Here is a 14561-nt window from a genome sequence, read left to right on the forward strand (position 1 = left end):
CCAGCCCCTTGGCCGGCTGCTCTCTCTCTCTTTTCTTCCATTTTTCTTGAATTGTCTAAGTTGAAAATAATGAACCATGTGTCTTGTTTGCCCCTCACTTATATATATATACACATGCATGGCACATGGCCGGCCATGCTCTTCATTTTTCTCCACTTTTCTAGATTTTTCTTTTTCTTTCTTTCCCTCCAAGTTTTCTTCAAATTTCTAGATTTTCCTTAATTAGTAAAAGATGACTTCCATGCTTACTTGGTCATCCTTTTATATTTATTTAACTATAAAAATGTGCACATGACCATGCACATGCTCCATGTCTTTTTCTTCTTTTCTTTCCCCTTTTTTTTTTTTTTCCAACAAGTCATAAATGATAATTTCTGAATTCCAAATTTGCCCTTAACACTCCATGCCAATAATATTATAAGTGACTTGCGCATCCAACCAAACTAAAATATAACCTCGTCCTCAACTTCCCGCCATTAACTCAAAATATTCAAATGTGCAAAAATGCGAGGTGTAACATCCTTCCCCCCTTTTGGAACATTCGTCCTCGAATGTTCAACTAGTCTTACGGGGTCGTATAAGCACCTCGGGGGAGCTCCCTTTTCAAAGCTATTTCCTTCATCCTTACTAATTCACTTTAATGAGGGGTCTCGATTTTTGTAACCCAACTCTCATATCACCTTGAACATTTCATATCCAAACACACTATTCCGTCTCGGTTGTAACCCAAGCATCTCTATCTCATCCTTACATTTCTCTCTCTCGCATTTCCCCCGCTTTTTTGGGGCGCACCCATACCATTATCCATTCATACTTCGTCTCCTATCCTCATTCCCAATCTCAATCTACGGTGGAATAATAACGAACACTTACTTGGCAACACTTGTACCATTTACTCTTGCTATCACTCGAACTTCGGTACCTTTACTCGATTAATGCTTTTCGTACCGTGACTTCAGTTGTTGGGATTCACATGTCCACCGATACAATCATATTCAGGATATCCTACACCTTCATATATATATAATCACTATCAACTAACCCACAAAATATTTCCAAACACTGTTCAAGCCTATCCTAATTCCCGGAGCTGTAATGCATTTTCTGCCTCTTTACCAAGCAAGTTCGCCTCGTCCTACGTGTCTTCTTATGGTCTCCAACCATCCCGTATATCCTGGTTTCCTTAACCGCCCCTCTTCCTTCATTTGTCTCCTATGTCTCAATTTATAGAATTTCTCGTAAACTTCCCGAGGGGGTCACCCATCATGGAATTGCTCCCACCCTCGAGCACGCTTAACCTTGAAACTTTGCTGAAATTTGATGCCTTAATGCTGATATTTTTGCGTCCGCTTCCTCACATGACCTTTATTACATGCTCTAGGGCAAATCGAAGTCTTACAGCTTCCGAGGCATTTTCGTAACACGTCCTTTTCTCTTCTACAATGACCGTTTTGCCCTTTTCCTTTTCCCGATGTCCATCTTCCGCCTGCATGTATAGCTATTTCCTGTCTGGCGCCCAGCTCTACGTAACAGAACAAGTATATCAGTCCAATCTTACCTTTTCTGACTTTCCATATCATTTCTCGCCTTTTTCCGCCGATACTGGGCGCCTACGGGAATCGACGATTAATATGATGAATCTTACTTCCTATGACTTGGCTCTATCGCACGATCTAATTACGAAAAGAAGGTCAACAATTCCTAAATGCCCCGTAGCCTCCTCGTTTATAAATGTGGCCGGCTTCACACCCATAAACAAGACTCTACCGGACACGACTTTGCGTACAACCCTTGGACCGACTCGGCTCTCGATACCGCTTTGTCACACCCCGATTTTTGATCGGGGTGTGATGGGCACCCGACCCACCTAGGGCCGAGCGAACCTCCGACTCTTATTCCATGCGTAAATTTTTTTTTTTTTTTTTCCTTTAAGTCAAATACACAAGACAAAACTTACTAAAAATATTCTTCTGTTGCTTTCCGAGCAAATCGAATTTATAACCGTATAAAACTTATATCATAATACAAACCGACACATCGGAAGCTGTAAGCCGCCGACAATCGACTTCTGGTACCCACGACTCTATAAGGGACATTTCATTTTTCATTCCATTCATTTCATTTCTCACCTCCACCATCCAAGAAGCCTCTAGAGCATTCCAAACATTTCATCCATGAGAAAACCATAGAAATCAGATCAACAACAAGAAATCAAGAGAATCAAGTGAAGGAAACCCATTAAAAGTCATCCAAGTTAAGAAATCCAAAGAGAGATAAAAAGGGTTTTTGTGCTAAGGGTGAATCACCATTCCAAGCTTATTCCTCCATCATCTACGATAATTTTCATGACCTTTACATGCTAGTTGAAGTATTTATAAGTTGAGATTCATGGATTGTAGAAGCGTATAGCAAATGGGTCATCAATGGATGAATAATGTCATTTTTGGATAGTAGTTGGATTGAATCATGGAAATGAATATGTTGATGTTATAAATACGTTATAAATGACTTATAGAACATGAAATAGGTATTGGATACGAAAGAATGCGACGATGGATTTTTAGTCATAATTATGGGAAATTGAGGTGAAATGATGGAATGCGAATCATGTGAATGAATTACGATTGTTGTTAATGATATTGTGATGATCTTTGTGAATGTTGGGAGTTGATATGGAATGTGGCGGAAAGTAGCATAAACAAAGGAAATGCTGCCCAAATCTCTATAGCTTTAGTAAGTATGTTTTCACGATTATATAGCTAATGTCGATACGAATTCCATTGAAGGTAAACGAGTGTATTAAAGGAGAACGAGCAAGCGATAGAATAGCTAAACGACAAAGGTATGTGAGGCTTAGCCCTTTTCTTTCTAAGGCAGGGGTCCTATGGCATGAAATTCCTCTTTTACTATAAATGTTCCCTCTCCACGAAAGTTAAGAGTCCCCACTTATGAATAGCCATACGAGATAAGAGATATGAGATGAAAACGATAATGATGATAGTAAGTTAAAGTCTAGAGATGCTATAGTCTATGACATGATGCTCCTAAGAAGCTAATGATGTAATATATGTAATCTAATCATATTGATCATTATGCACACTCACCTTATGCTTGTTCCTTCAAGGTGAGGCAGAATACGTAAGAATGCTCATAACGACATCGGGGGTCCACGACCTTACGTCACCCCGATGAAGTATGAATAGCTAAGAGTCTCTATGCATGTAATATAATAAGTATATGATGTCAAGCATACCATGATGAGTTATGATAAGCATATTATGATAAGCATGTTATGATAAGCATGATGTAATGACTATATGATGATATCACACCGCGCCTATATGGCCGGGCAGACACCGCCAAGGCGGGCAGCTATACACCATGGCCAGATGGCATGGGCAGTCACCACTAGTGGGCAGCATGAGATAATATCCTGGACGCAGGCTAATGATGATGCTAATGCTATTGATTATTACACCGTACCTATATGGTCGGGCAGCTTATACGATTATGCATGTATGATATGATGATGAGTATGAAAGTAGGCAAGCATGTATGATTTCCTCTATGATTTAGTCAGTACAGATTGCTCCTTGTTTTATGCCTCCTCAGTTTATTGATGCTTCATTATTGTTTATGCCTCATATATCGGTCTGATATTAATGCGACGTCCTTTTCTTCGGACGTTGTGTTCGTGCCCGGGTAGACAGGAGGTGAGCCGGACGCTCGTAGGAGCTAGCGGTTGATTTGAGAGAGCACTCCATATTCCGGAAGTGCCACGTATTTCTCTTTTGGTATATATGGCCGTATATTCATGTTTTGGGCATGACGGGGTCTGTCCGTCCGGATGTACAGTATTCTAGTAGAGGCTCGTAGATACGCGGTGTGGGTAGTATGGTCCCATGGCTTCTATATATATATATATATATATGTATATATATATATATATATATATATATATATATATATATATATATTATTTTGGTAGCGAAGGGATTATGTTTATAAAAGCAAATGTATTTCGGAAAATGCACATTTTATATGATTATGAGCAGATAGTATGAATGATAGCAGATAAGCAATAAAGTGAGAGGTGTTCGGTGGTTAGCCCCGGATACCCGTCGCGGCCCGTAGTCCGGGTCGTGACAATTATGTTTAGTTTCAGATTGATTATAGCCAACAGGTGTATACGAGTGTCCAGCTCGGGCACTAGTCACGGCCTACGGGGTTGGGTCGTGACATTACCGACCTTACGTCACTCCGATAGAGTTGTAGCTTTCACTTGGGCTCTCATGCATGCTTTATGTTATGTATATGTATGATTACACCGGGCCTAGTTGCCGGGTGTACACCACTACACCGGGTGCCAGTGGGGCGTATGATGAGATGATTACACCGTGCCTATATGGCTGGGCAGACACTACTAGTGGGTGGCTTGAGATGAGTACCCCGGACGCGGGAGGCCCGGACGCGGGCTAATGATGATCACACCTCTATGGTCGGGCAGCGTATATATATGCACATATGCTATGATGTTATTTAATATAAAAGCTAGCATGCATGATTCTGCCTTAAGAGGCCATCAGTACAGGTTATCCCTTCACTTTATGTTCTCTCATTTCTTTATTATGTTTGATATGCATGCCTTACATACTCAGTACATTGTTCATACTGACGTCCTTTTCTTTTATGGACGCTATGTTCATACCCATGAGACAGGGAGACGGATCGGATTCCTAGGAGCGTTCTCAGCAGAGACACAGGAGCACTCCACTACTCCGGAGTTGCCACTACTTAGTATATTCTTTTGTGTATATATTAGGGCATGGCGGGGTCCTGTCCTGTCCTTATGATTATAGTGTTCCAGTTAGAGGCTCGTAGATACTTATATGTGGGTAATAGATGGTATGTGCCCCCCTTAGTGTATGTCTTGTACATCATTTTTGTAGCCTTATGGGCCTATGTTTATATATATATATGTTTTCGGGAGGTATTTGGTGTTCATTCATAGTAAGTCGTGATTTGTGAAATTTCATATATATGTTCAGGTTGGGTATGATAGTTAGCATGATGAGTGGTGCTCGGTAGCCAGCTCCGGGTACCCGTCATGGCCCACTAGTTGGGTCGTGACATTTTCCTTTGATAAGAACTCACACAAAAGTCAAATAAGCAATGAACTTATCAAAAGGAAGAATTTTACCCCTAAGATCATTACTATCGCAAGATTCAAATGCATAACTTCCACATTTCAAGCTAAGGAACTTGGTATAGCCTATCTCAAGTGAGTGAATCATGTAAGGCTCACAATAAGTAAAGTAATAGACACTAGAACTAGCATCCCCCTTTTTACTTTCCTTTTCTGCTTCAAGCTTATTCACACCTATAGATTTCAACTCAAATTCTGCTCCTAGTGAGAACTCATCCTCAAATTCTTCTTTACTATTAAAGCATTCCTCGCCCTACTTTTCCCAATCCTCCTCAAGATCACTTCCTATATGTCTAGCACACTCAAAGTCACACTTTAAGTCCTCCACATCACAAAAGCTCCTAAAACAATCATGACCCTCATCATACGCAAACAAATAGTAAAGAAAAGTGCTACTTAAGGTCACTTCATCATCAGTAAGTTCACTTTCACAATCATGAATACTATTAAGCACAAGATCATGATTTGGACCACACAAAGAAGATTTATTACTTAAGCAACTTCCTAAACTTTCCTTCCAAGACAATGTCCTCTATCAAGTGAACTATCCAATAAGGAGTTAATTCCATCACAAGAAAGAGTATTAAGAAACTCAAACTCATCATTAAACAAAGAAGCATCTCCAAGTAAAAATAGTTTCACAAGAAAGGTCTCACCCAAGTTCACATCATCATTGAAGTCCACATGTTCAAACTCATCATTCAAGTCAATTTCATTATCATGCGTTGATTCAACATTAAAAAGACTCAAAGATAAATTGCTTTCTTCCTTATCAAACATGGGTGGTGTGCCTAATTCCAAACAATCACATTTATGGCCTACAATTCCATCATATCCAGAATAATCATCAACTAATAATGGAATATTACTCACACATACACAAGGTTCAAGATTGCTTTCTAAAGACAAGACATTAAAATCAATCAACTTGTTTTCACTCCTTTCAACCACAGAAGTTGTGTCTTTTGCATTAAGACTCTCATCACAAGTGTCAACACTAGTTTTCATCATATCAAACTCATAAGTAGTTTCAGTTTCAGGATCACAACCTTACTCATACTCACACAATCAACATGGTCAACATTAGTATCTAAAGTAGTGAGTTTAGCCGACTTACCTTTAGGCTCACAAGATTGATCTTCTTTACCTTCAAGTCCCTCTTTTGGACAATCCTGCTCTTCCAGAATTGTTGCATCCTTTTCATGAGTTTCCATTGTATGAGGCTCATTATCAAGATTTTTTCCAATGGTACCTACAAAAGAATTCAAACAACCTGAGGAAAAAGAAATATTATGAGTGTTAGAGTGAAGAACTTCATCTCCCTTTTTATTTTTCTTTTCTTCTTTCTTTTCTCTCATGTTCTTTTCAATTCCATTCTCTTGTTTCTTTTGTGGCAGTCCACTCACTCCAGTTATCCGAAGCTTCTCATTTTGCATGGCATTACACTCCCCTATAGGCATAGAAGAGACATATGCACTATTGGAATTTTCTTTCAGAAGTGGGAATGGAAAGAGGGGCCATCATTCCTCGTCCATGACATACCTTATCCAATCTCATACATTTGGAACGTCATATTTTTGAAACCAGGGCTTTCCAATGCATTTTTTTTAGGGGAAACACATCACATCGGACTGTTTCAAGATAATCTCCATGAGATATTACCACCTTGACCATCCACTCAACTTGATACCTATTATAGTCGTATGGATATCTCTTTTTAACCCATGTCAAATTCAACCGATTAGCTGCATAAGGAGAGATGAATATGGAGGCACACGAATCATCAAGCTCTAGATCAAAGCCATTTGTTATATCCCGTATTTTGTACGTTGGAATATTTTAAGTTGGTTGCGACGAGTTAAGAACAAGGCTATTTTTTTCCGACTTTGTTTGAATGCATAAGTTGCATATTCATCTTTTATTGGTATGGAGTGTTAAGGGTAAATTTGGAATAAGAAGAATTTGGGGTTAAAGTGAATTATGGGAAGTTAAGCATTTCATGAAAATTAAGGGCTAGAAGTGAAATTTTGGAAGCATAATATTTCATGAAAATAGCCAAAAAGTGGCCATGTGGGCTCCCACCATGGTTTGGCCAATTGCCTTAAGCCATGAAATATCCATGTGTTCATCTTATATTGTAGGGATATATATAGTTAAGAGATGACAAGGCAAGACCATTCATTATTTTATACAATTCTAGAAAACTCAAGAGAAAGAAAAGAAGGGGAGAGAGCATTCGACCATGGCTGGCCGAATGGGGTTTCTTGGGTATTGATCAAGAAAATAATTTTTGTTCTAGCTTTCTTACTAATTGGAAGGTCCTTGTTAACGTGGAGTTGTTATTTGAGGCGACAAACCGCTCGTTTTCATCTTTTGCCAACCTAAGTCAAGTTGTGAAGTTGAGAAGAAAGGTAAGGTTTAATCTTGCTTTTATATGTTGTGGATGGTTTATGTGTGTTGTAGTATGTAAAGATGGATGAAATTCATGAAATATTGCATGTTGGGGTTTGGCCGTGTGGTGTGTGTTGTGTAGGAATGATGGATTAATTGTATTTAGCATGTTTGGGTGTTGTTGTAGTGTGTAGAAATGGATAGAAATTATGGAAGTTATGTGTTGATGTTGTGGCCGAAAATGGGTTGTCTTGTATGGCAAGGAATGAACAAATTCTATGTGGTATTTTAGTTGTTGTTATTATTGATTCTATGATGATAATGAAAGGTTAATGATTCAAATTGAAGTTATAGTTATTTGCGGCTTGTTATGGAAGCTAATGGAATATTTGTATAGTTTCTTGAATTTATGGAAGTAATGTTATGAACGTATGGATTGATAATGTAGTTTATGAGTTTTGGAAGAAAGAAATATGTTAAAGTTGTTCATGTTGAGTTGGGAAGGTTTCGGGTTCCATGGTGCATTGGTTGGATGATTTGAATATTTTGTGAATTGTTAGAAGTGTCTTGAATATTGTTTGAATGATCTTGGATTAGTATTTGAATATGTGAGCATCGGTGTTGACTTGAATGTTTGTAGTCGAATTGAATATAAAGGGAATGTCGTTGAATTATGTGGAAGAAGAGTTACTAATGTTAGAATGCGTTTTGAATTACTTATTGATGTTATTGGAATGGTTGTTGGTATTGTTGTTGATGATATTGGCCGAGTTGAATTCTCGGGGTTGTTGTAATTATAGGGGAAATGCTGCCCAAATTTCTGTAAAATTTGGTGTTCGTCTGGAATCGGGTTCCTAAATGCCTTTAGCTAATGTGTGATATTTAATGACATATTATAGATCGTGGGAAGTCCGTGACATAAGTTTGTGTTAGTTTCGAGAGCAGACGAGGTATGTGAAGCTTATCCTTCTTTCCTTTTGGCATGTCCTAGATGCAAGTAAGTTGTGATATTTTATGAGCCTTGGGGGTAATCCTATTCTTAAAATCCGAACATGTTTATGATTCATATTTGCTTCTTGATGTTGGCATCCTTAATGTGATCAAGCTATGGATCGTATGTCTTTGATACGATTGGATTTGAAATGCTATGTAACCGGTTTGTTCCGAAAGGATCTTATGTCTAAAAATGTCCGTAACTTTCATAGACAGAACCGGATTGCTTTGATCAGCTCATAAACGATTCTTATTTGTTTCTTGATATTCGTATTCTTAATGTAGTCGAATTATGGTCCTTATGTCTTTTGTATGACTAAATTTCAAAAGTTGCATAAAAGTTTTGTTTTCAAAAGAGTTTTGTTCCTAAACGATTCTGAAACTACGAACGACCGTAACTTTCAAGAAAAGGCTCGGATCGCTTTGATGTTTTCGCAAATGATTTCATGATGAGTAATGACTTTAACTTTCATAGGCGGGCCCGGATCGGGTTGACGCTCGTCCGTGGGTCCCGCGACTTTCCTATGTACAGTTCTAACGGCTTTTTGAAAGAACTTAATGTGGCTATGATTCCGACCCCGAGTATGATTACTTATTTATCTGTCGGGTTTGAAATGAGGATTTTTATGTCACGACCTAACCCCGTAGGCCGTGACTAGTGCCCGAGCTGGGCACCCGTACCCACCTATCGACTATGATCAGATCGTAGCAATCATAATAAGAACTTATACGGACATATAGGCATAACATCACGCGCACGTACATACATATACAAACATACAGCCTGAGAATATACAGAACGCAAACATAATTAAACAGTGCTACCCACAACCCACGTACATGTCTACAGGCCTCTTAGAGTAATAACAGAACCATATGACGGGACAGGGCCCCGCCGTACCCAGAATAAGCATCCGCAAATATATATATATATATATATATATATATACATAACAGAAGAGTCTGCGCAAAGGTAGGCTCCGGATAAAGGAGCACTCTGAAATAGCTGAATAAGAGTCCTAAGCTGGCGGCTCACCCAAACGTGTACACGTACCGCGCGGCATGAAATGCGACCCCGAAGAAAGGGGGTCAGTACGAAATATGTACTGAGTATGTAAAGCGGGAAATACATTAAACAGAATCAAAACCGGAATGAGGGCTACAGAAATAAATATAGAAACCAAAAAAACATAATTTGCCTTTTTAACCCGCTTATCATGCATATACATATGTCGGTAAGCCAAATCATATCATAATCAGATCATCGTATCATCGTACACACATACCGTACCCGGCCCTCTAGTGAGGGACTCGGTGAGATATCATATACATCATACGCATATCACTTACCGGAACTCATATACGATGGGCTACGTAAAATAAGTATGATAATCAGAATGTCAGAATGCTTACTTTCTGCACATAGATCATGTATGTCAAAAACATATGTCATATATGGTCCATAATGGGACCCGGCGGACGGAACGTGGTCGCCCCTCCTGCCTTGGGCGCCACAACTCATCATACTTCGGAAGTTTTGCATATCTCCGAACACATCCTCCGTATCATATCATAATCCAGAATCATATCACATTTCAGAACTCATCATACTTCGTATCATATCATATCATATGTCAGAAACTCATCATACTTCGGAAGCTCATCATACTTCGGGTTGTGCGCACGAATATAACCGGCCCGGGACTCGGCGAAGGAATTAACAAAAATGTGCACGAGCAGAATCGTGGGAATCATATGCAACTTAAAATGTTCATAGCCATATGCAATGTAACATTTACAAAGATTTAATAATTTGATCAAAGCACATCATTATATACAAATTAGGACAATAATCTAACCATGTTTCTTCCGAATGCCCCTCGGGCACACATGTCAAACCGAACTCTAAATGTCACAACTACATATCGGAATCATAAACGTATCAATTCTCACTTTTAACTCAGTAAGTACGTAAGTAATCATATTCGGGGGATTAGATAACAAACATGCTAAGTTCTTTACAAAAATGCTAAAACTGTACAAAGAAAGTCTCGAGGGCCCACGGGCTAGCCTCAACCCTGCCCGAGCCCACGTATGAAAGTTGGGGAACATTATGCTTTATGAAATCACCTATGAAGGTTTCGGGGCGATCCGAGCTCGTCTACGAAAGTTACGGGAGTTCGTAGTTAAGAAACCCTTTAAGGACACAATTCTTTTTAAAACATTTAAAACTCTTTCATATCAAAACTTAAGTGCTTTGGATTGTCTACATTAGGAGACCTAACTTTAAGAAGCGAAGAAGAAACGCATATAAGCTCGGATCTTAAGAATGGAATTCCCCGAGGCTCGTATGATATTCATCTTACGTCTACGACATTTTATGCATATGATTTTGACACGTAACTATGGTTTCTGAAGTTCGGTTTGATATGTTCCCGAGTGATACTCGGAAGAACACCTGATTTGACTATTGTTTCGGTTTTGAACTAACAGTTCGTTTTGATTATCCTATTGGGTCTTTGTAAGTGTTTTGCATTGTATATGATTTCCCACGATTCTGCTCGTGCATTCTGTTATTACCTCTTTCGCCGAGTCCCGGGCCGGTATGTTATCGTGCGCACTATGCTATATTCCGAAGTATGATGTGTTTTCCGAAGTATGATATGATATGATATGATATATGATGTGATACGGAGTATGATGTGTTCGGAGGTATACAATATTCCGAAGTATGATGTGTTGTGGCGCCCAGATGGAGTGGCGACCACGTTAATACGCCGGGTCCTATTATGGACCGCATGTGATGATATGATATGATATACGATGATATGATGTGATATATGATGATATGAAGATTACGTTTACCGAGTCCCTCGGCTGGAGGGCGGGACACGTTATATGTTATATGTGTGTATCCGGAATATGATCGGTTGGTATTGGAGCCGGTGGTGGGGCAAACCCAATGGTGGGGCAAACCCAGTGGTGGGGCAAACCCAATGATGAGGCAAATTCCACATTGGTTTAGGCAAATTCCACACTGATTTAGGCAAATCCCACATTGGTTTAGGCAAATCCCACATTGGTTTAGGCGAATCCCACATTGGTTTAGGCAAATCCCATATCGGTTAATGTCACCTCATATGACAGGTTATGATGTTATGATGTGTTACGGTATGAATATGATGATTATTCGCTTATGTCACTCGGTCTATTATGGGTCGGATATGATACATGACATTGATATGCATGATTCGTATTTCGAAGTAAGCATTTTGGCATTCGATTATTATATTTGTCTTCTCGTACCTCGATGTACGATTTGTGTTTCGATGCAAGCCCTTTGGTATTCTCGCTATTATGCTCACTTTCGTACTCCTTACTTCGGTTATGATCTCGTTTTTACGTATGCTATGCTTTACATGCTCAGTACATATTCCGTACTGACCCCCTTTCTTCGGGGGCTGCGTTTCATGCCGCGCAGGTATATACAGATGAGTAGAAGATGTTCTAGCGGGATTGGCGAGCTCCATTTTCTCCCGAAGTCTTTGCCGAGTCAGAGTGCTTATGTTACGATATCTGGAGTTATGTTAGAGACTTTGAAGACAGTGTCGAGTGTATGATATGTCAGTTTTGTAAGCGGCTATGTAAGCCGATATATCATTATGCTTTATGTTACAAACTTCATATGTTGGCAGATTTCATACGGTACTAGTTTTATTTGATTTGATAAAGATGAAAGGCATGTTTGTTTTTCGAAATTTTTTTATTATGTGCCTATGTCATGTTTTGCGGGTCCAGTATGATTATGAGTATTACGAAAGTCAGTGGGTTCGCTCGGCCCTAGGTAAGGGTCGGTTGCCCATCATGCCCTATCGGAAATTAGGGTGTGACAAATTGGTATCAGAGCAGTTCGTCCTAGGGGTTGTACGCAAAGTCGTGTCCAAAAGAGAGTCCTGTTTATGGTGTGAAGCGTGCCACATTTATAAACAGGAGGCTACGGGGCATCTAGGTTGGTTACTCTTCTTTCACATCTGAGGTCGTGCCATAGAGCCAAGTCATAGGGAATGAGATTCGTTACTCTGATCTTTGATTTCAGTAGAAGAATGGCATTGATAGAAGAAAGTGATTGATGATATTGGAAGTTACTAAGCACGCAGGTAAGTAAAGGTATGAAAGATATATGTCGGGTAAGGTACTGAAGTATGATCGAAATGTAAAGTTGAAGATTAAGAGGGAAAGTAAACGGGGAAAGTGTAACGAGTGCGATTTGAAATTTGGGCATACAAGATATGTTCATTATTTAATCGTTGTTGATATTGGGAGCCCCGCGAGGTCGTGATATGATATGATATGTGTATATATGTTGGCCCCGCGAGGCATTGTTGGTATTTCCTTACGTACGCAGGTTTTGAGATAGTAAGAAATATAGAGGAAGCTACACGAAATTTTCCTTAAAAAAAAAGAGAGAATGAGAAATGGGTTTGTAATACGACTTGAAAGGTCGTGCCGATAGTAATAGTGAGATTAAGACAAGAGTACAGAGGAAAGGAATTGTGATGTATATGAATGTATTGATAAGACAGCTTGTGAGATATTAAGGATAAAGTTGATCAGAAAGGGTAAAAGGTTAAGGAGTGTTACACTATGAGATCGAATACGAACGGGACAATGTGAATATAATGAAGAGTGTTGTGAAAATGAGTAAAGCCCAGTGAGAAAGTGGCCAAAGCTATGATGTTATCTATGTAGTTAGAACATAAAGGCAAGAGTGAAACGGAAAAAAAAACAAGTTATCGAACGAATAAGGAAGGGTTTGAGTTAAAGATTAGGAGAGGACATGAGATAATGGGCCTAGAATGTTATAAGTTGAGTAAAGGGAATTACAAGAAGGAAAAGTTTAAACCGGGATATACTGGACCTTATTACATTATTCGTAAGGTAAGCGGAGATGGAAAAGAAATATGATTGGTAGAAGAGATTGCATGCTATGGTAATAAAAGAAACCCCCGAGATCCTTATAAGACCTTATGAGACTAATTGAACATTCGAGGACGAATGTTCTAAAGGGGGGAAGGATGTTATATCCCGTATTTTGTACGTTGAAATATTTTAAGTTGGTTGCGACGAGTTAAGAACAAGGCTATTTTTTTCCGACTTTGTTAGAATGCATAAGTTGCATATTCATCTTTTATTGGTATGGAGTGTTAAGGGTAAATTTGGAATAAGAAAAATTTGGGGTTAAAAGTGAATTATGGGAAGTTAAGCATTTCATGAAAATTAAGGGCTAGAAGTGAAATTTTGGAAGCATAATATTTCATGAAAATAGCCAAAAGTGGCCAAGTGGCCATGTGGGCTCCCACCATGGTTTGTCCAATTGCCTTAAGCCATGAAATATCCATGTGTTCATCTTATATTGTACGGATATATATAGTTAAGAGATGACAAGGCAAGACCATTCATTATTTTATACAATTCTAGAAAGCTCAAGAGAAAGAAAAGAAGGGGAGAGAGCATTCGACCATGGCTGGCCGAATGGGGGTTCTTGGGTATTGATCAAGAAAATAACTTTTGTTCTAGCTTTCTTACTAATTGGAAGGTCCTTGTTAACGTGGAGTTGTTATTTGAGGCGACAAACCGCTCGTTTTCATCTTTTGCCAACCTAAGTCAAGTTGTGAAGTTGAGAAGAAAGGTAAGGTTTAATCTTGCTTTTATATGTTGTGGATGGTTTATGTGTGTTGTAGTATGTAAAGATGGATGAAATTCATGAAATATTGCATGTTGGGGTTTGGCCGTGTGTAGTATGTGTTGTGTAGGAATGATGGATTAATTGTATTTAGCATGTTTGGGTGTTGTTGTAGTGTGTAGAAATGGATAGAAATTATGGAAGTTATGTGTTGATGTTGTGGCCGAAAATGGGTTGTCTTGTATGGCAAGGAATGAACAAATTCTATGTGGTATTTTAATTGTTGTT

Source organism: Lycium ferocissimum, unplaced genomic scaffold (genome assembly GCF_029784015.1).
Source record: "Lycium ferocissimum isolate CSIRO_LF1 unplaced genomic scaffold, AGI_CSIRO_Lferr_CH_V1 ctg4468, whole genome shotgun sequence".
NCBI lineage: Eukaryota > Viridiplantae > Streptophyta > Magnoliopsida > Solanales > Solanaceae > Lycium > Lycium ferocissimum.